At 40.5% G+C, this 26248-nt stretch overlaps 1 non-coding gene across 1 annotated transcript; it reads right to left on the bottom strand.

Moving 5' to 3' along the window:
• Positions 1 to 5184: 5184 nt before the first annotated feature.
• Positions 5185 to 5326, bottom strand: LOC132649808 (small nucleolar RNA SNORA48). Its single transcript, XR_009588321.1, has one exon. It is a non-coding gene; the product is annotated as a small nucleolar RNA SNORA48 (small nucleolar RNA).
• Between the last annotated feature and the right edge of the window lie 20922 nt (positions 5327 to 26248).

Below are 26248 nucleotides of genomic sequence, written 5' to 3'. Positions count from 1 at the left end.
GGGACTTTGGATTAGGAAAGCAGTCCCAACCTACTGGGAACATGGAAGAAAGTGGTGCTGAGGTGATTTGAATTGTGGGTTCCTGGCTTAAAAGGTTTCAGAGAAGAAGAATGTTAGTATGGGGCTTAGAGACCCATTCTAATGATATTTGGGCAAAGAATGTAGCTGCTTTCTGTCCCTATCCAAAACTAAAATCTGCCTGAGGCAAAATTTTGGATTAATTATGTTTGCAGAGGCTATTTAAAAACAGCCTAGTGTATACTAGGTCCTGTGGTTATTAGTGACCATGAGTATACAGATCTATAAGAAAAATGAGCAGGCTGAGTAGGAAAGTTACAAGATGTACAATTTGAGAAAGAAAGAGGTACCAAGAAGTAGAATAGAGTCCTGTATTCAAGGAAATAAATAGATTTTTTTAGAAAAATCCTTGTTATATAAAATAGCCTAAGAGGAGTATAAAAGGATCTCAGAGCAAGACTCCACCTTGCTAAGCTTTCAATTTGTGAAAATTATTTAAAGAAGAGTGAAAAGGAATTAAAGAAAAGCCTAGGGCCTAAAGTGGTTATACATACTTTTTCCCATTACTCAGAAGGTAGAGATTAGTATTTTTAAGTTTGAGGCACTGTTTACAGAGACAGTTCCAGGACAGCCAAGTTTAGTCATGAAGGAAACCATTGGAAACAGAAGATGATGAAGATGTAATTGAATAAAAGGACCATATTCCAGCCCCAGAAGCAGCAGAACTTGGTACTTCTGACATATAGTTCTGGCTTTAGAGTCAAAGATAGAAGAAAGGAGTTATGAAATCTTCCTCCATGACTAAGGAAAGCCATGAAGCCAAGCATGTATCAGGGTGTCTCTGCATGAAGGCCTAGAGAGGCTACTGTGGGGATCTGTGAAAGCCTTGGAGACCCCAAAATGTTGGAGTTGCCAGAGCCGTAGGACACCTGCTGAGGTAACCTGCTAACAGGGAGCAGAACCAGTCAAAGAGAATGAAGCATGTTGCAGGCAACAAAGATGAAAGGAGTTGGAGATCTGAAAAACATTTTGACGGCAGACATGGAGACACAGAGTTTGGAGTTTGTCCAGCTGGTTTTCAGCCTTGCTTTGGTCCAGTGTTTCCTCACTCTGCTGTCTTTCCTCCCATTTGGAAGGGTAATATACAGCCTGTGCCCTTGTGCACTGGAAGTATGTGACCTGCTTTTTCATTTTGATTTTGCAGGTGATTATAGGGAAGAGAATACAGCAGTCTCAAAAGAGACTTTGAACTTTTAAACAAGTTTGAGACTATAGACTATGGGAACATTTGCAGTTAGATTAAATACGCTTTACATTATGATATGTCTACAAGACTATGGGGGCCAGAGCATGAAATGTGGTGGTTTGAATAACAGGAAGATGCTGGACTCTTTGGAGAATGGCTAATATCGAGTTAGAGGTAGGAATGGACAAGATGAATCAGATCTATTTTAAATATCAGAATGTAGATTTGTGATCAGAAAGCAGAGGGATGGGGCATGTCAAGCAGAAAAGCTAGTGATTATATCAAATAGTAACTGAAAGAAAAAGACATAAATAAATAAAAAATCCTAAAGTCCATACTGTTATAAATAAGCTAATATTTGCACAGCCTAAAAATAAAAGATTAATAGCTAGAATTGACAAAGAAATTTTAAAAAATCTTAAGAAACAGCTTAATCACAAAACTGATTAGATAACTGAAAAAGGTTCTTAAGAGAAGAAATTCAAATGCCTGGTAATTTTTTTTAAAAAAATCTTCAACACCCTTACCCTTCAGGCAAATGAAAACTTTCAATATCTCATCTTACTCCAGCCAGAATGGCCACCATCAAGAGACCAACAACAGGCACTGGTGAGGATATGGGGGAAAGGGAGCCGTACTGTGGCGGAAATATAAATTAGTGCGTCCACCACAGAAATGAGTGTGGAGGTTTCCCAAAACCTAAATGCAAGAACTACCATATGATTCAGCTATAGTACTTCTAGTCATGTAGCAAGAAACGTAACACCTTATGACAGAGACGCCTACAAACCCATGCTCATAGCTTCTCTGATCACAACAGGCAGGAAATGGAATCTGCCTAGATTTCAATTAACTGATAAAAGGATAATGAAATGTAGTATAATAAACAATGCAAAATTTTAAGTGCTAAAAACTATGAAAATTTTAGGAAAATGTATTAATCTGTATAATACTGTATCAAGTGTGGCAATCTAGGCCCAGAAATACAAATTCCATGTGTTCTCTCTTATACATGGATCCCTGAGTTGAAGATTTCTATTAATTTTGTATTTAAGTAGGAGGAACGGTCTACAGAGTCCAAAAATTTTTTTTAAATGTGATAAAGGAAGTAAGGAGGAAAAACACTGAATGTGGGAGATTATAAAACCATGTGAAAAAAAAAAAACGTAGAGGGGATGAATACTATGGCTGGAAATATTTAAATGGGCATGGGAGTGGAAAGACGAGGGAAACAGATGGGATTAGATGGGGGAGTGGGGAAGTCAATAGGACTATGAAAAATCCATATAGGATTCTACTGGTTTAAAAACTAAAAATTAAAATCTTTCTAAAAAGAGCCTGCTTGAATGGAAGTACTCCTCATGAATAGGTAATGCTGGTCCCAGAAGTTAGAGATTTTCAACACAAAATTGTAGTTCCAGGTTTGAGAAAAATCCCTTTGTGTGCTATTGGTAGGGAGTCTCAAGTGGCTCCCAAAACAATCATTGACTATTGTCAATCTTTGTGGATAGCCACCTTAAACAGGTAGTAAGACCCCATTGCTAAATATTCTATGCAGCACAGATATAGAATACAGACAAATAAACTGGAACTGAGCTGGAATCCATCCTCTGTTGCATAGAAATTCATTGCAGGTTGCTGAGGGAGAAAAGTCATTAGTGATCTCACTCAGATGTGGACAATGACTGCTGGAATACTGACTTACCTGATAAGAATAAACCAATGATACAATAGAGGCATGAATGTTCTGAGGGTAACCAATAGCTTGCTGAGTGGACTTGAGGCCCACTCTAGAGGAAGGTACTGTAAACCTAGTCAAAGTCTGTGACTGGAGAGTTTATAGACCCTATGTGAAGAATTTACTACTGATGTTTTGCTGACTGGATATGCAACAAATTGCTTGTTAAATAGTTATACACAGGCAAACTAGTTTAGCTTTCAACCTCCTCCAGAGAACCTTCTTTTTGGCAGTGGGTGATTGTCAAAGCACAAGCTTATGATCTAAGTGCTGAGAATGTATCATCTTTGAGTGTCTGACTGTAAATGGGAAATCTCACCTGCTCTGAGTCTCAAAAGAGAGCATGGGAAGACTGTGAAGGCTACAGGGAGAGGAGGAGTGAAGTGAAGCTCTTTTTCAGGATGTGACATGGTTGATGCAATCATGAACACAGAAGCAGTGACCACCTCCATAAGTCTCAGGGTAAAAGACAGGCAAGGTGGAAGAGAGGGGCATGAGGAAGACAACTTATTTGTTGGAAAGAAGAAGGGGTTTAAAGAGACCAGAAGAAGAATGACAGAGGTACTGAAGGGTAAACATTGTAACCACAATTTATAATGCACAAGTACGAAATTATCAAAATATTGTTTTTTTAGAAAAGTGTTTAGATTCTTTGTGAGTTTCACATCAGGTACCCCAGTCTTGGTTATCACCCTGTCCCCTAATATCCATCCTTCATTCTTGCAACCTCACCCCTAAATAACACACACACACACACACACACACACACACACACACACACACCAAAGCCAACCAAACAAAAAACAAAGCATAAAAAAATCTCATCGTGAAAACTTTAGTATGTCGCAATGTATCCCATAGTATCTTCCTCTATCCACACATCTTCACTTGCAAGATGTTCATTATAATGAGTCAGTAATCTGCTTCGAGGTTTTTGGCTTCTGTGACCATCAACATTCTGTCCTCACTGGAACTTTTCCTGGTTATTCTGTTGTTGCCTTGTCACGGAGATCCATGCTGCTTTGAATCAGCAGAACTATCCCTTTCACATATCACAACTATTTGCAGATGATCCAGGTTTTAGGGTGGGCCATCTCAGAGCCCTGGGTCTAGGACTGGGTGGTAGGTGAGAGGGTCAACCTGCTAGCTCTCCATTATCTGTATCATCAGGGCAAGTTCTCCAGCACTGTTCTGGCTAGGCAGCCCAATGCTGCCCTGGACAGGAGGCAATGTCAGCTCTCCTGCTCTCATGCCCTCAGGCCGGCTCACCTATACTCATGCCTCCAGGCAAAGTCCAATGTACTGCACAATCAAGGCTCAGGCCCATCTTCCCATGTGCTGCAGCCAGTGATGGGGCAGGATTAGCTCACTTGCTCTGCTTACCCTGGGGCCAGCTCTCCAGACTGCTGCAGGTCGTGAAGGGCAAACAAGGAGGGCATCATTCCCTGTACCTTCCCCATTTCACAGCAGAGGAGTAACGATCTAGCTCTCCCTTCCACTTAACCCTTGGGCCTGGCTTACCCATGTCCCGTTGACCAGAGTCAGCAACACTGTGCTGCCCAGACTAGGATCAGGACCCGCTCTCCCTAGTGTGGTAGCTGGTGAGGGACAGGGCTAGCTTTCCCTTGGGTAGTTTCCCGGCTGCCAAGAGTCAGCTCTCCCAGCTCTCTAGCTGGCTCACGCCCACTCCCATCATCAGGGCCAACTCCACTCTTTTGACTGGACAAGGTACAGGGCCTGCTCTCCTGAGTGCTGCTGTGGGTGAGAGGTGGGGCCAGATCTCCAGAGTGTTGCAGCCAGTGAGGCAGGCCCAGTTCTGCACAGCCCCTGGACAGCCACGTGCTTCCTGGCAGCTGCCCTGACCAGAGATATTCCTGTGTTCTCTAGTGCTCAAGTTGTAATATGAGTCATGGACATAAACACCGCTGGTTTATTTCCATGCAGTGGACATAACTCCCTGCTACTGGGTAACCACAGATGCAGACATGGCCCCCAGCAGCATCTTGAGCGAGGAGAGTGACATCCTTCTTCTTTGCTAAATGTTGGGGCAGCAAGCAGGTGTCTATGGCCTGTCTGTGCCATATGCAAGAGGCCAGGTTCATGGGTGACATGGTGGATCGCAAGTTTCTATCCATCTCTCTCCCTCTGTGCTGTGCTGCTTGGATTTGATGTGATTAGATTTTTATGTTTCCTAGGCATAAAACAGCTTTGGCCACCAAGCCAGGCATCAAGCTAGGATGAGCAAAGGGCTGCCGTCTGCTCTGCCCTGACTGATGTAAGAACAGCACAACCAGCAAGGTATCCCTTTGCCCATTTCTGGGGAAGGCATAGAGAGCGCAGTATTTTTTTTTTTTAAATAGAAGAAAAATTGTTCAGACTAGGGAAACAAAGGGCACTGATAAAAGGGAAACGGCTGTGAAAGAGGCAAAACAGGGGTCTATGGGGGAATTTGTGTATGAAAATTTCCTTGTGTAACACAGTAGCATGAACAATAAATGTAATACTAGAATAAATAAATAACCTAAAACCTTTGTTGGCTTGGCAATTTTTCTATAAATTAAACATTATTCTAAAATCAAGTTTACTTCTAGAAATTGTTGTTTTCTTCATGTTGTACCACTATAAAGACCTTAAAAGGTATCTGAGAAATATCCTGTACTCATAGGTTTTTGACATTGCTAATTGTTGTGCTAAGGTCAACTCTCCTAGAAAAGACTGATTGCATTCAGATCCAAGGAGTATTGCAATTCAATTAGATGCCACATCGGAGCCTCTGCACAGAGATTTTACAAATGCAAGCTCTCTAACCTGGTGGTAACGACCTGATCTTCTGTCACCCGAAGATCAACCCTAAAAATAGTAAATGAAGAAGAACAAGGAAATCATTTTGCCATGACAGGCACTCGGCTTGTCTGAAGGAGGGAAGAAAGTGGAGTACTTTAAAAGGTTCCCATGACAAACAGGGCTTTGATGGAAGTTATTATTAGTTCAGTCATCTATACGATGAAAACATAACACCTGTTCATTGTGTGATAACTTATCTAGAAATATAAAAGGGACTGAGCATCTGCTGTCACCAGAAGAAGGTCTGGGAGAAAGACATGTGCGGAGGAGAACTGTAATTCCCTGATGATGATGGGACTGCAGAGCTCCTTACCTGTCTGTGCCTTGGTTGAATGTGTTGGAACCTGCCTTAGCACCTTACCTCCCCCACTGCCAGCACTACTATTGGTTCAGACTTCAGACACATTCAAGGTCTAAAGGGGGTTGGAGGATAATTTCCAGACTACAAGTCTACCAAAAAATATGTATTTTTCTCAAAAAGCCATTCTATAATGACAATTTCTCTGTCTCCTTCAATATCATCCCTTGGGTAACCATTTGGTGCTCCATTACTCTTTCATTTTATGCCTACATAACAAGGAACTTACTATAGTGACCTTCATACATAGGAATGTCTTTAAAAAGAGAGTTTAGGTTCCCAATGACTTCTAAATGCAACTTTAAATAAGTGGACCATAATAAGTGTTTTCTGATATTGTACAGTCAGCTTTACAATCTGCGATGCGCATGGCAGGCACTCAATGAGTGCCTGTCCTGACACGTCAGCCATGGACCCTTTATGGGATGACTCTTTAACAAGTCTTCTAAGGAATGAAACACTCGAAATGCACATTTCAGTAAGTTTTGTCAAATGAATATCTTAATTGTTAGAATATTTTTCTATTCCCATAAAATGTTGTACTCAACTGTAGCCTCAGGCAAGATTCTGCTAATTTGCATGTTATAGGAGAGGAAGCAGATGCCGTGACAACAAATTGGGAGATATGTTGTGAAAGCTGAAGAGGAGAAAGTCTAAGCAGCCCTGGGGAGGCATGACATCCTAGTTCTCATACCCTAGAACACAAAAATAGAGGAAAGCGTAGCTAAGAAAGCTTAAACTGAGCACAGTGATAGTCTCTGGGAAGGGGGATCAAATGAAGCTGTCCTCTGGTAGTTTGCCATTGCAGTATCCCTGAGTCTGTGAAACAGACTGAATACTATCTTCTCTATGCCCAGTCACTTCTGGATGTAGAGATGCCTGTGGGACCACCACAACTTACCCAGTCACTTGCTGCTGCTATTAACATTGCTTTTAATTGGTATGTGATACATAGATGTAAGGTATAAGCATATAAATAAGGCTGTCATGAACGTTTAGTTACAGTTCTGTATAAACATTATGTCTTCCTTTCCCTGATGTCAACAAACAAATGAAGAGACTGATGAGGCGGATGGTAAGTAGCTTGAGATGATCATAATGGGTTTTTTGTTGTTGTTTGTTGTCATTTTTTTCTGTTGCATCTGAGTCCATTTATGTGTCTAGATGCCCAGCTGCCTGCATCCTTTCCAATGGACTGTGCCATCCATTTCTTCTGGTTTTGGCTCTTCCAGTCAGTACATAATTGTTTATCATTGTGGATTTTGTTTGCCTTTCCTGATGACTAGTGAAGAAAAGCCTCAATTCATGTGCTTGTTAGTCAGCTCTAACTATGCTCCCCAACAGTCTTAGACTTGCATAACATTGCCCTAAAATTATTTACATCAGGGTGAGGCCAAATGGAAGTCCTGCGTATAATGCATAAAATGTACTATGGGCAATGGTCTCATGCTTTGTCAGATCTAACCAACAAGATTTTGATAGTCTGTGGCCTGTCTTTTCATTTGTTAGGATGGGAAGCTTGCTAAAGAGTCTTGAAGCTGGCATGTCAGTCTGTGGCCCTTTGGAAGATGACGGAACTAGAGATAGGGCTAGGAAAATAAACACTGTCATTGAGGTATGCCCTGGAAGAACCCTGGAAACTCCTTTTCTTTTTTATTTCATTTTCCAGGTTCCAGTAGGTGAGTTTGTTCAGATGAAACCCATAGGCAGCCCAGTCTCCATGTCGGTTTTCTAGCAAGGGGCAGGAACTGTCTCTGACACGGACTCAGTGGCCGGCTCTTTGATCACCTCCCCCTGGAGGTGTGTGTGTGGGAGGGGGGTGCAGCTTGCCAGGCCACAGAAGAAAACAATGCAGCCAGTCCTGATGAGACCTGATAGGCTAGGGTCAGAGAGTAGGGGTGGAGGTCCTCCCCTATCAGTGGACTAGGGAAGGGGAATAGAGGAAAACAGGGAAGGAGGTTGGGATTGGGAGGAGATGAGAGAGGGGGCTACAGCCAGGATTCAAAGTGAATAAACTGTAATAAATATTTTAAAAAATGTAAAAAGATTTATTCTGAGTACCTGGTAGTGGAAATGTGTGTGTGTGTGTGTGTGTGTGTGTGTGTGTGTGTGTGTGTGTTCCCTCTTAAAATAAGGAAATCAACATACAAAAAATAGTCTGGTGTGTGTGTGTGTGTGTGTGTGTGTGTGTTAGAATCACATTCAATTGCTAAAAACAAAGATCTGACAATAAGGCTTTCACAGGTGTGAACAGGGAAAGAGAAGAAAGGGAAGGGGAGGGGAGGGAAAGGGGGAGGGGAGGGGAGGGAAAGGGGGAGGGGAGGGGAGGGGAGGGGAGGGGAGGGGAGGGGAGGGGAGGGGAGGGGAGGGGAGGGGAGGGAAGGGAAGGGAAGGGAAGGGAAGGGAAGGGAAGGGAAGGGAAGGGAAGGGAAGGGAAGGGAAGGGAAGGGAAGGGAAGGGAAGGTTACTTCCACTTGAAGTAACCCATTTAAAAACGTTCCAAGAAAAGCCAGTCTGTAGCTTGGAACTGTATTTCATTAGCCGTCTAGCTACAGGAAGGCTTAGAAATATAATATTTTTTAAACAAATTTGTATTCTCTTTCAGATTCATTTTATTTTATTTTATTTTGCATGTATGAGTGCTTTCCTTGCAATGTATGTGCATAATGCTTTCCTGGTACCCACAGAATCATCAGAGAACATCAGATCCCCTGAAACTAGAAATGCAGATAGTTGTGGACCAGCCTCTGGGTGCTGGAAACCAAACCTGTACCCTGTGTAAGAACAGCAGGTGCTCTTAACCCTGACCTCCAACCCTGAAATATAATTTTTAAACCATCCTGTTACAATAACAGCAACTATCAGCTCTGTGAGAGTTGGGATAGGCGTAGTTCATGCTGAGTTAATGGCTAACAGTCTTTCCCCTCAGGATTCAGAGCTGGAAAAGCACAGCCCTTCACTGCTGTTGTCTGCTTGATTGCTTTTATTTACTCTGTGATATACATAGTTACCATGGCCATTCATACTTTACATGCAGTTGTTTATGATTAATGTTCTCAGCCTTTGCATAGGGGAAGCAATTTTTTTTTTCTGCATTAACCTTTACAAAATCCAGGAGCATGCAATTTGTAAATAGGTCTCAGTGCACTTTGCCCTGTGAAGTCATTGCTTTAATGTTGGGCATCAGCTTTTCTGACCACAACAATATAGACAGCTTTCAGAGTCTCTGCTTCAGTGTTAGCTATTATTAAAAGTAAGTTGTGATCAGTTCAGTACCTTGGTTACACTCCTTCAGTGACTTTTAATTACAGATGAAGTAAAGGAATAAATAATTAGACATGCAAAGATTAATCACATCCAGACTGTCTGCTTCTCACTCACAACCTATCTCAGCCATTAGAACTCACTGATGGCTTCTTGTACTTTAGATGCTGGTTTCTTGAAAGGCCCATCCCTGCCTACTGTGATAATTGCCCTTCACCTGTTAACACTGGGATGACATACTAGCCTCTCTTGAATACTGCTCCGCTGCTCTCTAATCAACACCCATAATCAATGTGAGATGGCTTGAAGAATGTGTAAGGAGCCTGTGATAGGGGTGGCGAGGCACAATCGCCAACTTACATATATCTGTAACTAACTCTGAGATAGACTGATGGTAGGTGTGACTAGGAGGGGTTTTCCTGATCAGGGTATTTAAAATGGAAATACTCAGCCTGAGTGAGGGCAGTATTATCCAATTTTAGCCATGATGAAAGAACTCTGAGGGAAAAGCTATGCTTTTTGGTTCCTTGCCTTTATGTCTTGCTGATGAGTTCATCTACCCAGCTGCTGCCACTGTTACTGAACCCTTCACTGATAGCAGAACCTAAATCAGGCTTCCATTCAGACTGAAAATGATGTCTTCCCAGAAGGTATCCTCTAAGTGTTAAGTGTCAGATTGAAACCATTGCATTGTCCAGGCTTGCATATAGAGCAGCTACCAGGTTCTCAGCCTCTCCAGTGGAAAACCAGCTATACCCAGACTATACAACATAAGCCAATCTAATAAACTGCCTTTTAACATATATTCACTCTATCAGTTCTGTTCCTCTAAAGAACCCTAAGATGAGCCATAATAATGCAAATGGTGCCATGTTCTGTAAAATACTGATCTGTCTTTCCCTTTCTCACAATTAATATGTGACAGATAGATATTAAGCCAGAGACTCTATGTTAGTGGTCAAAAGAGGAAACTCTTTAACTGTTCTTGGAAGAAAAGGGGACTTTTGCCATAGCAATCAATCCCATGCACATAAAACCAGGATGATCGAGGGCTATGGTTAAGTTCATAAGCTTAACCATAGTTCACGTATCTCTTATGTTACACAGGATGGAATATTCACTTCTGATTCCCTGAATTAGCTTTACTGAAGCAACAAGCCCCAGGTTCAGTGACTTCTGATAACAAATTATTTTACCATTCATGTTGGATGTAACTGTAGCTCTGGCTGCAGGCACAGGGCAAGAGTGATGGATTTCTCATCGAAGGACTAAGGGGCAGTAACTGTCAAAATCTTCAACTCAGGACAACCAGCCTGAGAAGCTATCTGTGTGGGTTTGGTGAGATGCCTACTATGGTCTCTGGCATTGGAACATTTATTCCCAATCTGGTGGCACTGTTTGGGCAGGTGTAGAAGGTCTGGACTTGCAGGAGGAAGTATACCACTGGAGACGCGCTTTGAGGTTCAAAAGCCATGTACCCTTTCTAGTGAAGCCTTTTACTCTGCTTTTGGTGGTTGGAGAATACTTTCTGCATCCATGCCCACCTGCTAGCACACTTCTTCACCTTGATGACAATGGATTCTTGTCTCTCTGAAATTCTAAGCCCCAAATAAACCCTTCCTTCTGCAGTTTGCATTGCTCGTGGCATTTTATCACAGCCATAAAGAAGTGGCTAACACACAGCCCTCACAGCCACGTCTCCCTGTTGCTTCACATCTACTCACATTTACCCCAACAAGACACAAGGCCAAGCCTGTCCACAGTGAGAACACTGAGAAAGTTCAGAACACAATGAACTTCACTGACAAGGACAAGGGAGGGAACGGTGTTTCACTCATCATTCATTGTGTAATTTTTCTCTGTAGACAGAATATCACAATGGAGATAGAGATTAGTCATGGGGTGAGAATGTCCACCTCATGACTATCTCACTCAAACTCATGGAATACATAAGAGGGAAGAGTAGACTAGATTTTCTGAAAAAAATTACCTTCCAAGAAAGTCCCATGTTTCTGTAAATACTTCCACATTCCCGGAGGCCGCCATGTCTGTGTAAACCTGCCGTCTTCCCCAGAAGCCCTCATGTCTTCATAGTCTTCCTCTCATTTCCAGAAGCCCTCATGTCTCTGTAACCCTTACCTCTTCCCGATTTATTTAACTCTTCCTCACTTCTCATCTCATGTGGAAGAAATGAGTGCTTCAAATACATATGCCACAGATTTAAATCCTCAGCTCTCAATCTAGAATCACAGTTCTAGTGCTGTTCTTTTTCTGCCACATATGAGAATAAGCAATGTATTTCTTGTTCAACTGATAAGTAAACATGTCAGCACAGATAATCATGACTGTGTAGGCATCATCCTATTGCAAAACACACACACACAGACTCACAGACAAACAGACACACCACATATACCACTACACACACATACCACACTACACCATAAACACAGCACACACATGCACACACCCCACAGCACACAAATTCCACACTACACACACATACTACACCACATCATAGAGACACTGTACTATACACATACCTCATATACACAAACCCTACAACCCACACATACTCTCCTATACACACCCCACATACACACACACCACACACAGACAAGCGGACACAGACTCAAGCATGCACACACCACATACCACAGGCATACTCCCCCAAACACAGCTCCCACCATACACATAACACACACACAAAGACAGACACAGACACACGACACCGTATCACACACACACACACACACTCACACACAGATACACTCACACACACAAACACACTACCATATCAGCCATACCCATCCACACAGAAATTGCAGCATGAACTCTTTGATCAAATGAAGAGGCTCATTAGCTAAGGTCCTTATCGCTGAGATGAGAGCAGGCTTCAATTAAGGTCTGCTCTCATGACTACAACTAAACGTCACCGGGTTCATGCCAACTTAATCTCAGGGGCATCTCTTCTCTTTGGCACAGGTAGGCTATCAAATGCAGCTAGGATAAGTCATGATTTGCATGCCATCCCAACAACCAACCTTATGTTCTAGCTGCAGCAACTTGTGTTAAATTCCTGTGTCAGGAAAAGAATATGAACTGGCTAATATGTGGCCTGGTCCCACATATCACCATGCTTCTGCTTAATGAGGGAAAAGAAGTTAGCACCAGAGGGGTGGGGGAACTACGCCCACAATGAGAGTGAAATCTAACATGCAAATTTTACCTTCATTGAAACTTTATCAGTGTTAAGGAGTCACCATCCAGAAGAGACAGAAGAGTATAACAATGAAATATATATATATATATTTCATATATAACTATACATATGTTATATGTATATATGTGCATATGTGTATATATGTATACATTAATATTTTATATGTGCATATGTGCACTTGCATATTTTATATATGCATATATGTGCATATATGTATGTATGAATAGATGTGTATATATATATATATATATATATATGTATATATATATATATCCTTGACTATGGTTGTGTGCTTCTAATAGCAAATTATGACACTTAATTCTAATTCTTTAAAACTTCCAGTTTTCTTATTAAGTATGAGAACTTATGTTCAGGAAACAAATTCTTAGGCCTAGTTCTTAGGTGCTCTCATAAATGTTTTTCTAAAAATAATTTTTTCATTATAAATTGATAAGCAGGTGTTAAATGTTACATGGCCTTTAGAAGGTGCCTGTGATGCTTTCAAGTAAGTGTAGACCCTCTGTATACCACAGCCTCATTGTTAACATAGGAATAATATTCTTTATGTCACATAGACTGACATAAAAGAACACCACGTTCTATTTAATAAGGGAGGCACACATATTGTTTAAATTTAGTTCTGTCATGGACTATTTTGTTTTCTTCATCTATGTTGATTAAAAGTTTTGCTGAATATAGTAATCTGGGTTGGCATCTATGATCTCTAAGCTTCTGCATGATATCCATCTAGGCCCTTCTGGCTTTCAAAGACTCTGTTGAGAAGTCTGGTGTGAGTCTGATAGATTTGCCTTTTTATGTTAGTTGGCCTTTCCCCCTTGCCACTTTTAATATACTGAGACTCATAGCCAAACTTTGGGCAGAGTGCCAGAATCTTTATTGAAGAAAGTGGAGATAGAAAGACATGGAGGGGACAGGAACTCCACAAGGAGAACAACAGACCCAAAATACCTGGACCCAGGGGGGCCTGCAGACACTGATACTCCAACAAAGGAACATGCATTGAGAATTCCTGTTCAAAGGAAGCCCATAGGCAGCTCAGTCTCCAAGTGGGTGCCTTAGTAACAGAGGAACAGAAGTTATCTCTGACATGAACTCAGTAGCAGGCTCTTTAATCACCTCCCCCTGGGGAGTGCAGCCATGTCAGGCCACAGAGGAAGATGATGCAGCCAGGCTTGATAAGACCTGATAAACTAGGGTCAGATAGAAGGGGAAGAGGTCCTCCCCTATCAGGGGACTAGGGACAGGGCATAGAGGGAGAAGATCGAGGGTGGGTGGAACTGGGAGGAGACAAGGGAGGGGGCTGCAGAGGGCATACAAGGTGAATAAATTGTAATAAATAAATTAAATAAATTTTTTTTAAAAATAAGGGACGCAGTTGTAGATTAAAACACCTAGCATGCCACAGGTATAAATTTGCTTTTGCTCTGTATCCATTCCTCAACCCAGAGACATCTGGGTTGTTTCCAGATTCTGACTATTACAAATAAAGCTGCTATGAACATGGTTGAGCAAATGTCCTTGTTGTGTACTTGAGCTTCTTTTGGATATATGCCTAGGAGTGGTATAGCTAGATCTTGAGGAAGCACTATTCTTAATTTTCTGAGAAAGTACCAGATTGATTTCCAAAGTGGTTGTACAAGTTTAAATTTCCACCAGCAATGGAGGAGGGTTCCCTTTTCTCCACATCTTCTCCAGCATGTGTTGTCACTTGATCTTATCCATTCTGATGGGTATAAGGTGAATCTCAGGGTCATTTTGATTTGCATGTCCCTGATGACTAAGGATGTTGAGCATTTCTTTAAGTGTTTCTCTGCCATTTGGTATTCCTCTATTGAGAATTCTCTGTGTACATTTACACAATGGAATACTAATAAGGAAATCATGAAATTTGAAGGCAAATGGTGGGAACTAGAAAAGTTATCCGAGTGAGGTATCCCAGAAGCAGAAAGACACACATGGTATATACTCACTTATAAGTGGATATTAGGCATATAATATAGGATAATCATACTAAAATCTGTACACCTAAAGAAGCAAAGCAAGAAGGAGGATGCTCAATCCTCATTCAGAAAGGCAAATGGAATAGACATCTGAAGAAGATGAAAACAAGGAACAAGACAGGAGCCTACCACAAAGGGCCTCTGAAAGACTCTACCCAGCAGGGTATTACGAAAGGAACAGGCTAGCTTTACAGGTTTCTTTATAAATTCTATATCCCATGTTAAACTAAGATTTCCCAGTACTTTTCCAGAAAGCAGGAGGTGAATTGAGACAAGACCCCACCCCGTTACAAAGGAGCAAGAAAGGTATCCTTCCTGCTGTGGAGGACTGTCCAGATCTGCAGTATGAGGTAACTTTGCTTAGTAACCAGTCCAGACATCACAGTTCCCCAACCCAGATGGCGCAGGACCAGATGGACCTGGCGCCTAAAATAAACCAATCATTTTAAAAGTCAACTACCCAATCCAGTGTTGCCAAGCTCGCAACCCCCGAGATTCCCGTGCTCCTTCCTTTAAAAACCTCAGACTTCTGTCTCTCCTTGCTGTTCCTCACTGGTTGTTTTTTTTTTTTTTTTTTTGGGGGGGGGACAGCCCCGTCGTATGATGGCTCCATTAAACCTCTTGCTATTGCATCGATGATTGGTCTCCTGAGTTCTCTTCATAGCCCTCAGGAAGTTAGGGTCCCCTAGGGTCCCTCCCTTTGGGCCTAACATTTAAAGTGTATGCTGAGACTCATAGCCAAACTTTGGGCAGAGTTTAGGGAATCTTATGAAAGAAGGAGGAGATAGAAAGACCTGGAAGGGTCTGGAGCACCACAAGAACAACAGAACCGAAATATCTGGGCCTAAGGGTCTTTTCTGAGACTGATACTCCAACCAAGGACAACTTATTGAGATAACCTAGAACCCCTGCACAGATGTAGCCCGTGACAACTGCTAGTAGAATAGGTAATAGGGACTGTCTCTAATAAGAACTTAGTGGCATGCTCTTTGATCACCTCCCCCTAAGGGGGGGGGGGGAGGGCAGCCTTGCCAGACCACAGAGGAAGACTGTGAAAGACAGTCCTGATGAGACCTGATAGGCTAGGGTCAGATGGAAGGGGAGGAGGACCTCCCACATCAGTGCACTGGGGAAGGATCATGGGAGGAGATGAGGGAGGGAAGGAGGGCAGGATTGGGAGGGGATGAAGGTGGGGGCTACAGCTGGGATACAAAGTGAATAAATTGTAATAAATAAAAAAATTATATTTAAAAATTGTTTTTGTTCTACCTTTCCTTGTTCCTCCTCTTCTCCTGATAAATAGCTTGTTCTCATTCCTAGTGGGGGATTAGGGAAAGTAGGCCATATGGAGATTATGTGCAAAACCTAAACAGAAGAATGGCTTCTGGAGAACCAGGCTTGAAGATGTAGCTTCAATCTTTTATATTAAGTACTTGGAATTCCTAAAACATCAACCACAATGAAAATATATTCTAAACACGAATACAAGTGATTTTGGATTACCTGTTTTTATTCCTCTCTAATAGCTTAGAAGGTTGAGACAATTGCACATGAGGATCTCTGCTGCACTGAGACAGAACACAGTCTCCTCTGAATTATTCATGCTAATTACCAAGAAGATATGCCATGAATAAATTAATTTTACAGATGAATAAACTCATCTGTGAGTCCATGGCACATTGTATTTCTCTTTGAAATAAATTGCTTCACAGTATATTAGAATTATTTCCATGCTTTATAATTCTATGATTTATCTATTAGTCTTGAAAATTTAAAGGTATACAGTGATAAGAAGTTGGCATGAAGAGTCAAAGCAAAAAATTCATCTAGTGAGATTTGGGAATTTGAGGAAGTTTGAGTATCACTGAAGATATAGAAAAGAATATATTAAGATTTTTGCAGCTCTCACATAATTACTATGTCAACTGCTATGGGGTATGCAGGAGTCTAGAAAGCAGGAACTTCAAAAAATCAATTAATTCCAAGAGCTGAATGTTAAAGAATAAAGCCTTTGGCTGGACGATGGGAGAGCATAGGGTGGCCCTGTGAGTTAAAGGGGACTGCTGGGGTGCTTCCTAGCCACTAGGAGCAGAGGTCTGGGCTTGGGGGCTGCCACACCTTCATCTGCCCTGTCAGGAGCTTTGAATAAAGAATCAATCAGAAAGCAAGGCTCTGGGCCCCTCCTTTTTAAGTTGTGGCTATCTGGATATTCAGTAGACCAAGAAACACCAACATTGGATTTGACCCCAGGACCAAATTGTTAACAAAATTATCCATATATTTTTAAAAAAATACACTAGAATTAGAAACTGATCGTTCTGTGATGCTAAAACCATAGAACTCCAAAGAGGATAAAAGCTTCAAGTTTCTGGACCAATCATAAATATTGAAAGCCAGCCATAAATTTATTTTGTTATTCTTGGATGATTATCATATGCAGTTAGTTTGAAAACCACTTTCAGGGACACTAGCCAGAACACACTTTCCTGGTTCAGTTATGTTTTTCCTGTTTTTATTCTTTCTTTTCATGTCCCCAGTGAGTTTTTAGAGCTAAGCATAGTTCATTTCTTTAAATACTAAACCAAATATTCTAGAATTAATAATAACCTACACTAGTTTTTGTACTTGCCACCCATCTGAAATGAGTTTAGAGACTAGCATAAACACCAGTGTATACCTTCAACCAAAAAGATAATCTAATTGTAAGAATATCACAGGTAGTCTTGTGACTGACCAAGAGCTCTTAGTTTCATAGATATAATTTGATAACAGCAATTCTTTCTAACATATGAATATATCAGTTACCCACTATGAAAATTCCAATGTCTGTTCCCTATTTCATTAGTATGTGCTGGTTGAAAGATCATTTTAGAGACATTTGAAAGATCTTATGTCACTTGTTCATGTGTTTGTTTGTCTTTATGATAATCCATTGGTTGCCTTTTAAATTGATCACTGCCCTCAGACCTTTATTTATGGTCACTATTCAGTGGGATAATGTCTGCTCAGCTAAAGGGAACAAAGCAGGATAACTAGCCAGTGACTTAATTTCTGGCTGTACCAGAGTATACAAAGATTCTGTGGGCTAGTCTTTAGGCAAAACTAGTAATAGCTAGAATGAAGAGTGTCAAAAACATGAGTGTAAGAAGACAAGTTGAAAGGAACAAGTTAACTTTATAGGTTTCTTTATGAATTCTATACCACATATTAAACTAAGTTCTCCCAGTACTTTTCTAGAAGCAGAAGGACTTTCCAGAAGCAGAAGGGCTAAAGGAGAAGCGGGTGAATTGAGACAAGACCCACCTTGTTGCAATGGAATGCCAAAGGTCTCCACCCCGCTGTGGAAGAATGTCCAGATCTTCGGTACTAGATAACATTGCCTGGCAACCGGTCCAGACTGGCACAGCTCCCCTACCCACATAGGGGCAGGACTGGATGGACTTGGCGCCTAAAATGAACCAATCATTTTAAAAGTCAACTTCCCTATAGCCCTTCACCCAATCCTAAGCTGCCAAGACTGCATCACCACCCCTAGCTTTCCCGCACTTTTTTCATTAAAAACTCCAGGCTTTTTTCTCTCGGTGCTGTTCCTCGCTGGTTTGGAGGGCAGCCACATTGTGCGATGGCTTAAATAAACCTCTTGTATTTGCTTTCGAGTCTCCGAGTTCCCTTCATCTGCCTTCCTGAAAGTTAGGTTCCTACTGGGCCTAACAAAGTGAATTAATTTGTTATCTGAAATAATGGAAGCTCCATAACATCTGATATATGTTAATGAGTGGTGCTGAGAGCAGAGCAAACAGCAAGACAAAAGCAACAAACTGCTCATGTTTGTCTCCTGAATTTCTCAGCTCTTTCAGGCTAGGGCCAGTATGCTTAGTTAGAAATTAATGTTGCTGAATAGAGTAAAGAACAATTGGTTCAGGCCTGTGCTTTAAACTTTGAAATAATAGCCACTGATTTTTAATCTTTGGTCTCTTATTCTGCCCTTTTCATGATCATTTGAACACCCAATCTTGGGTCTTCCAGATATGACCATTGGTATCCCGCAGATTTATCTTTCCATAATGGGATCTGAGTACTATTACTATATTGCTCCCAAACATTCCTTCATAAAAGCCATCAAGTGATTTAAAATACAGGGCCCAAAGGTAAAAATCAAAATGAGTAGGGGCCCTTCAGGGTGGATGTAGGGGTAGTAAGCCAAAGAGAACTATTATACCAGGATTTAAACCATCCTCTCTCTAGCATCTCTCCAGGATGCAATACTAGTTCCTACTCCAGCTAAGCAGGTTCCCAAGATAATAAGGCTAGCTAGGTGGAGATATGTCCCACCACCCTCCAGGAAGGGCTAGCCTTAATGCCCTGAGGGAAAGAACTAGCCTTACTGCATTCTTTTCTCCACCCACTAAAGATATAGTTGCTAGGAAACCGGCCCACCCCCCCCTAGGAAGAGATGTCAGACCATTAATGGTTTGGAGACCTTCCTATAGCCAATCAATTCAAAATGCAACATTCCTTCTGTGTCTCAACCAATAGATGCTTGCCAGGCAGGAATCCCCCCTGCTTTGGGCTCACTGGGAGGGACCTGATCTTTAAATCACCCAAGTAATGGGAGCACCAGGTTTTCTCAGCTCTCATAGCTTCAGCAGTGTGGGTTGTGAGCCCAAGCTGCAGCTTGTAATGATTTGTAATAAAAAAATGTGTTTTGCAAAGGGGGGGGGGGAGAACAATTGGACTAGATCCTTAAGATGGTATATGATGAAACAGACTTCCCTTGACCGAAATCCTTAAACATAATGATAGCGTGAAAAGGAAAAGGCAACCTCACTGAAAGGACCAGCTTTCCTGAAAGTATCCTCATATTTGTCACTTTCCTGAAAGATGGACTCATTGTGTATGAGCAATTAATATGTTTTATAAACTACATGAGAGGAAATAGAAAATCTGAATACGGTAGAAGTTTTAAGTGTGTATTAATAATAAAATAACTCATAATCAAGGCAATGTGAGCTTTGTAGGACTCAACAAATGACAGAATGAGAATACTGGAAGCAGCAAACAGAGCTGTGACTTTCTGGCCCGAGCCAGACTTCCCATAAAGTGAGGAGATTCCTCTTCTGGAAGTTTATCAGAACAAGCAAATTATGGACTCAGATTTGAAAGTTTATATTTCTGTGGTAAATAAAGATGTGATAGAAATGAATTTTCTGTTAGGACTGAATAAAATGATGATGTGCACAGCAAATTTTATATGAAAGAGGTTTATTAGATGGAAATGGAGAAAGCAAGATATGACAGGGGGAAGACAGAGGGAGCCCCAACAGAGAAAGGGGAGAGGGCAAGAGACCAGAGGGCAAGAGAGCTACAAAGTGGTAGGTTGAATCTTTTAAGAAGAAACTTAACCGCACCTGCTACGTGTGGCTACCTGGTGGGCAACCTATGTTGGCATCATAGCTTGCTAAGCAACCGAGAAGCAGGCTGCCTAAATACTAAGATTCCTCCCTTTTTCTATAATTAAGAAATGAAGAGCCTGGGCTGCTTCTCATGTAAGACAAGTTAAAGTATATAAAATTAGGTTTATTGGAAGCAGCTCTTGGTTGCCATGCAAGGGGGTAAGAGAGAGAGAGAAAAAACATAGCAACAAAATGTCCAGATTACATGGTCAATAGGAAAAGGGGAAGCCCCTGGTCAATAGGAAAAGGGGAAGCCCCTGCCCTGAAAAGTTCAGGAAATAGGGTTGCCAGTTAACAGCTGCCAGCCATGCAAGGCAGCAGGTAGGGAGTAAGGACTGAGGAATGCTGGGAAAACCTACAGTTACTTGTTCTGGGCCTGAAGCACACCATTCCAATCTTTTCTCAGTAATAAGTGAATAATGGGTATAGATTCTCTTCTGGCTACTTCCTGCTGACACTGGGGGGCCTGTAGGGAGATCAAAAGGCTGAAATGCTGGCCAAGTCCATGAAGAACAGACTGTGTTGATGCTGTCCAGGGTCGGTGAGAACATCCATGGCTGGGAAGGAAAGTGCAAGTCTGGCTTGATGGAAGTCTGTGAGGTCAGGCTGGGACACTTGTGGTAGCTGCTCTGGCCCTGTCGTGGATGTAGGAAACATCTGCATCTGGCCGGACACTGAAGCATATATATAGGCAGAAGACAAAGTATGTAGGTTATAGAGAAAATTTATTCAGGTGTACATTTAAAACATTTGGGAGAGTGAACAGAGGTGGAAGATTTGGATCAAAGAGACTTGAACATAGGGACCTCAATTTAGATGAGGGAACCTCCATTTACTAATCACTGGCAGTAATTAAAAAGGCTTTGCTTTGGATCTTTCATCTATAGAAATTGCGGCCAAGAGAGTGAGCTGGTGGGAGACACATGATGACATCATAGGTTGTTGCTAGGCAACCCAGAAGCAGGCTGCCTAAATACTAACACTTTCTTCTCTGAAATCATGAAACCCTTAACCTCTTTAGATTGTTCTTACTCAGAAAATAATAGGGTGAATCACTTTCAGTAATTCAGTAAAATTTCAGAAAGCAGCTCCTTGGGAGACTAATGTTTGCATGCATATTGTAGTGGGAAGTTTAGCCATTTGATCACCATTTGATCAATAAATTTAAGAACCAAGAAAGTGGTTCCTCCTGAACCCTGCTTCCATTTAATCTTACCTTTCACCATTACTACATCAGAAAATGATTTCTGCTGGTTGTCTAGGAAACTATACTATGAAGAGGATTGAAATGTGTGATGATCACATTCTTTATAAACCTGTAAAAAAAGAGATAAACTACTAGAAAATGCAAAGTAATCTATTCACTATCCCACTGGGGAGACTGGATTTTAAATCCTTCTTTCAAAAGCCTCTTCAAATGTAGAGCATGCTCATTATGTAAGGTAAAAGCACAAGCTAAAATCTGAAGGAATCTCAAAAAGCAGTGGGATATATAAAGAAAGAAATGAAAGCTGAATGGAACAATGTGCATTCATTGCAAACTTCTTATGAATTTTTTGGCCTAATTTAAAAATTGGAACCACAGGCCAGCAATTCTGCCAGTATTGGTTTGGCTTTATTATACATTGGGAAAAAAAAATACCTCTTCACAAAATAAAAATAATTTTCAGGAATGCTTAATGAAAAAAATTAAACCTCAGCAATTGCATTTACATTAAATGAATATACTCAGAGCTATGACTTTATTAAAATTCTAGAAATTAAGGGTGAAAGAAATTTCAGTTTCCTACCTTCAAATTTTGAAGCTGTAATACTAAACAAATAGAAAATTAAGACTAGAAAGAACACAGAGAAAGGAAGGAGGAGTAAAAGAAGAGGAGGATGATTAAAAAATGAGGAAGAAGAGAAGAAGAAGGGGAGGAAGGAAGGAAGTGTTAGTGATTCCACTGACAATTCAGAATGATTCATGCTGATCATGCAAGATTCCAGGTGAAATCCCAGAGAAAGGAGGAACAGGAAGGAGCAGCTATACCATACACTGACAGTAAAAAGAAAAGAAAAAAAAGAGCCAAATGGTGTTCAATAATCTCACCTCTTAAAACAAGTCTCACATAAATACTTGTTCCAGCAACAGCTACATGTGTGGCACAAGTATATAGTTGGTTTTATTGACGAGTTACCTTCCTTCAGTTCAACAATTACCATGTTCCCATGAACCTACATCTCATCTAGGACCTGACCTGCAAACCTCCAGGAGTTGCTCTAAGTTACCTAGTTTAGAAAGAATTCTGGGAACTCTGATTTGTAAGGATCTGCCACCATCAATGTGTGATTTAATTCTGTATTCCCTGCTCATGGAATCTGTACCTTAGTGCCTGCCTAGGTCTTTGTATCTCACTGACCTACTCCCTAGCATATAAAACCCCAGTTGTTTATGCTGTCTTCAGAATGGAACCGAATTCTCTACTAAATTCTCCTTCCCTCTTGTGTTATCCTTCCTGAATAAAGCATTCTTTCACTGCTTTATTGCCCAGCTCTGGCTTGCTTTAACAATATCAGTTAAATATCTCTAATACCCTTCTCTTTATATAGCTCTCTGCTTTACATTGCTACACTTCAGCTCTATGAATACGAAATATAAATTAATTCCTAAGACCCAGAGCCTGCTCTATATTTTTTCATATCTCAACCTTCTTAAAGACAAAAACAGTAAGTGTTCTAAAAATGTAAGGAATAGAGTGAATATTATTAAATATTAAGTATGTCGGTATCTTTTTAGTCCCAAATAAACACATGTTTATTTCTGCCAATAAACACACATGTTCAGAGTTTCAACTTTGATTGTTTTTTTTAGGCATTCTTCACATGGAATAATTTTTAAACTAAAATAAATCTTGAAATCTTAACATCAGTTAACAGACCAATAAAGGTTTAAATGGAAAGCTTAAAATCTGCTTAGCTTGCTTAGAACTCATCTGACAGTGTCTTTTCTAAAGTAGGGGGAGTAAACTAGGGAGATGGAATGATCATGGTGTGTAAGCTTTCTGCAGAAAGTGGTGACTCTTCCAAATGAAAATTTGATTTTCTCTTTCCCCGAGAACTGATTGAAATATCTACATGAAAGAAACATAACACTGTGAACTGTAATAGTAACAATTACAAAAATTTTCAGTTTTCACTATTTCTAAATGACTTGCACAGTCTTATCTGAAGATCACTACAAATCAGTAGAATGAATAGGACCATTTCTATTGTCACTGAAAATGAAGATCTAATTTCAAGAAGGTTATCCTCAGTAAATATCTAACTGCAGGAACATTCAATAATTCGTGGAAGAAATTGTCCTTCATGTCTTAGAAGAGATGTGAAAACTTCATGGTGACTGTTTGCTAAAATAGGACTTGTGCAAAAGTGAAGGTGTAACTCACATGAGGCATGACCCTGGACACCTAATTCTTTGCTACAGTACAGAAGTGAGGAAAATGCTTGACCTGCCCCGCTGGAACACTCCCAAATGTGTGCTACAATAAGTTTATTATATTTAATGGGACATTTACCTTTGTTGGTACAGATTTTAAAAGAAGTTAAAATAATTTAGTAAGAAAAGAAAATTTACTATGTATTCTGAAATCAAGCTGTCATTAAACATCCATATTAGCATTTGGGGCAGGAAATGCCTATTCCATAACCCTCATCCAGGACAGGACAATAAGTCATAAACTTTCTTATAGCCAAGCAAAAAAAAAAAAAAAAAAACTGTGCCCCACTGCAATAACAAATGTTCCATTAGGACAGGGAATGTCAGAAGTCAGAGTGGCCTGGCTTACAATAAGTAACAGTGTCCATAAAGAAGAGACTGGCAAAATACACAGGAAATCCTGCTCTTTGCTCCACTTCCACCTGTAACACAGATCAAATGGAATGCTCCTGTCAAATGGAATGCTCCTGTCAAATGGAATGCTCCTGTCAAATGGAATGCTCCTGTCAGTTATTCTCTTCTGCATTGGTCTTTATGCCTCAATAAGCATATCTTAAAGCGTATGCATCACATATATTTATATTTCAAAAATAGCTATGTACTTTGAACAGCAAATGCAATGTTATGTAAACACACCTTTAACTTGAGACAGTGAATGCAATGTAGAGAGTGGAGAAGGTTCTGAGGGAGTAAAGTCCCTGAGTGAATATGTATTGTTGACATGGACACAGACACATTGAGGACTTTAAGACCTTGTTTCTATGATATATCAACAAAATCATCAACCCATGTATATCAGGATTAAGATAGATAGCAAAGCTTTCCTCTGGGGTCTTAACATAAGTGTTCGTTAGCAAGAAACCAATGTGTGCAAAGAGAAACAACCATGCTTCCTCCTCCCATATAGTTATAGCCTGAGACTGCCGTCTCCTGAGAGTATATAAACTTTCTACTGTATTGTCCTAATGAACAGGAGCCGGGTTGGTAGCAGACTATTCCCACCTGATTCCAGTTTTATTGAATGTGTGTTTGTCTCTTCATTTAGTTGCTCTCTCTGGTCAGGGTTCCAAACCTCAAGGGTGGAGGCAAAGCCACACTAATTACATATACCTGTGTCCTGGACAGAGCCTGCAAAGCTGCTTAAGCACACCTGTGACTGGGTTATTTAAGTATATGCACAAACCTTGATTTCTGTCCCAAAGGTTCCTTTGGAAATCTCTTATGCCTAATTCACTAGAGCCCCAAGTAAAATTTTCCTTTGTCATCATCGTCATACCCCTCGCCCTGCACTTGTCATCCAACCACCTGAGCTGGGAGTAAAATCAGTGGGGCACTTGACAGTCAATTTTAGAAAAGCCGCTTTTTCACTAAGGCACCAAATAGGAGATAGCCACGGTCAGATAAAATTATACTGTTTTGTGAAACTTTTGATGCTTCAGGTACAGTTTTCATCAGAACCAGATGAAAGCCAGGAAATGCACATGATCATAAAGAATATTATAATAGAAATACATAGCCAGCTATATAATCTGAAAACACATGGTTTTGAATTCAATGCATAGGTGTTAAATAAATCAAGGGAGCACCAATTTAAAGCTGTTGGTCATTCTTTTAATTTTTAAGTAGGTTGCCTTCAGAATAACTTTATAGCCAAACCATCTAGTACTAATAAGATGAAATATTTCCCCAACTGAAACAGAAAATTTAAATGATCTGAATTCCCACCAGAATAACTGTGACCCTGACAAAAGCCAGTGGAACACCATGCTGGTGGGTTGAGGGGTTTACTCAAAGAGGTTCTGAGTTGCCAAGTGATCATCAGTTTGCTGAGAAAACATAAATGTATTAAGATAAACATCAACATTGAGTCATGCACAGACTTGTGATGTCCCTGAAGTAGAAAGACTAGATTTAATTTAAAAAAAAAACATTCTTTTATGTTCTTTTCTCTATAAATTACAACATGAGATTTCCACTCCTCCTTCTACTTAAATAGAAATGATAAGAGTGCTGACTTAAATTTTTCAATAGATAGTCCAGGCAATTAAATGTATTTTAATGAAGCAAGACAGATAATGGATGCTCCTGTGTTGTCACTGTGAGGTGTCAGAGGCATGGGCTTACTCATCTGGAGAACTCCTGGAGATGACCAGGAACACAGATAAAGCCAGCAGGCAAAGGTTTGCTCAGTTGTCTGTGGAAATGAGAGGCTAATATCAATGTTGATTTCCCAATTTCCCTCACTTTGTTGTATATCAAAGGCCCATAGAAGTCATCAGGAAAAAGTCTTGTGTGTATATATATATATACAGAGTTTTGGGAGACTTAGGTTAATGCCATCTTCCCCACAGAATCTTTTTTGTACCTGTTCACTTATAACATACACCATACACAGTTAAAGGTATTAACAGACATTGTATGAAAGCTAGGATCTAAAAGATTAGCAGGAATTGTTTCAATGACAAGATGAAAAAAAAAAAAAACTTTTATTTTGTGAACTAGAAGCAGTAGTATTAATTAGGTGTTTAATTTGCTTTTAATTGCTTGATAAACCTGATGATCAAAACCAGCTTTAGGGAGTAAATAGGTTATGTTGTTTTGTTTT

Source organism: Meriones unguiculatus, chromosome 21 (genome assembly GCF_030254825.1).
Source record: "Meriones unguiculatus strain TT.TT164.6M chromosome 21, Bangor_MerUng_6.1, whole genome shotgun sequence".
In the NCBI taxonomy this organism is placed as follows: Eukaryota; Metazoa; Chordata; class Mammalia; order Rodentia; family Muridae; genus Meriones; species Meriones unguiculatus.
Note: the sequence above shows the minus strand (reverse complement) of the source record. Positions and strands in the feature narration are given on the sequence as shown.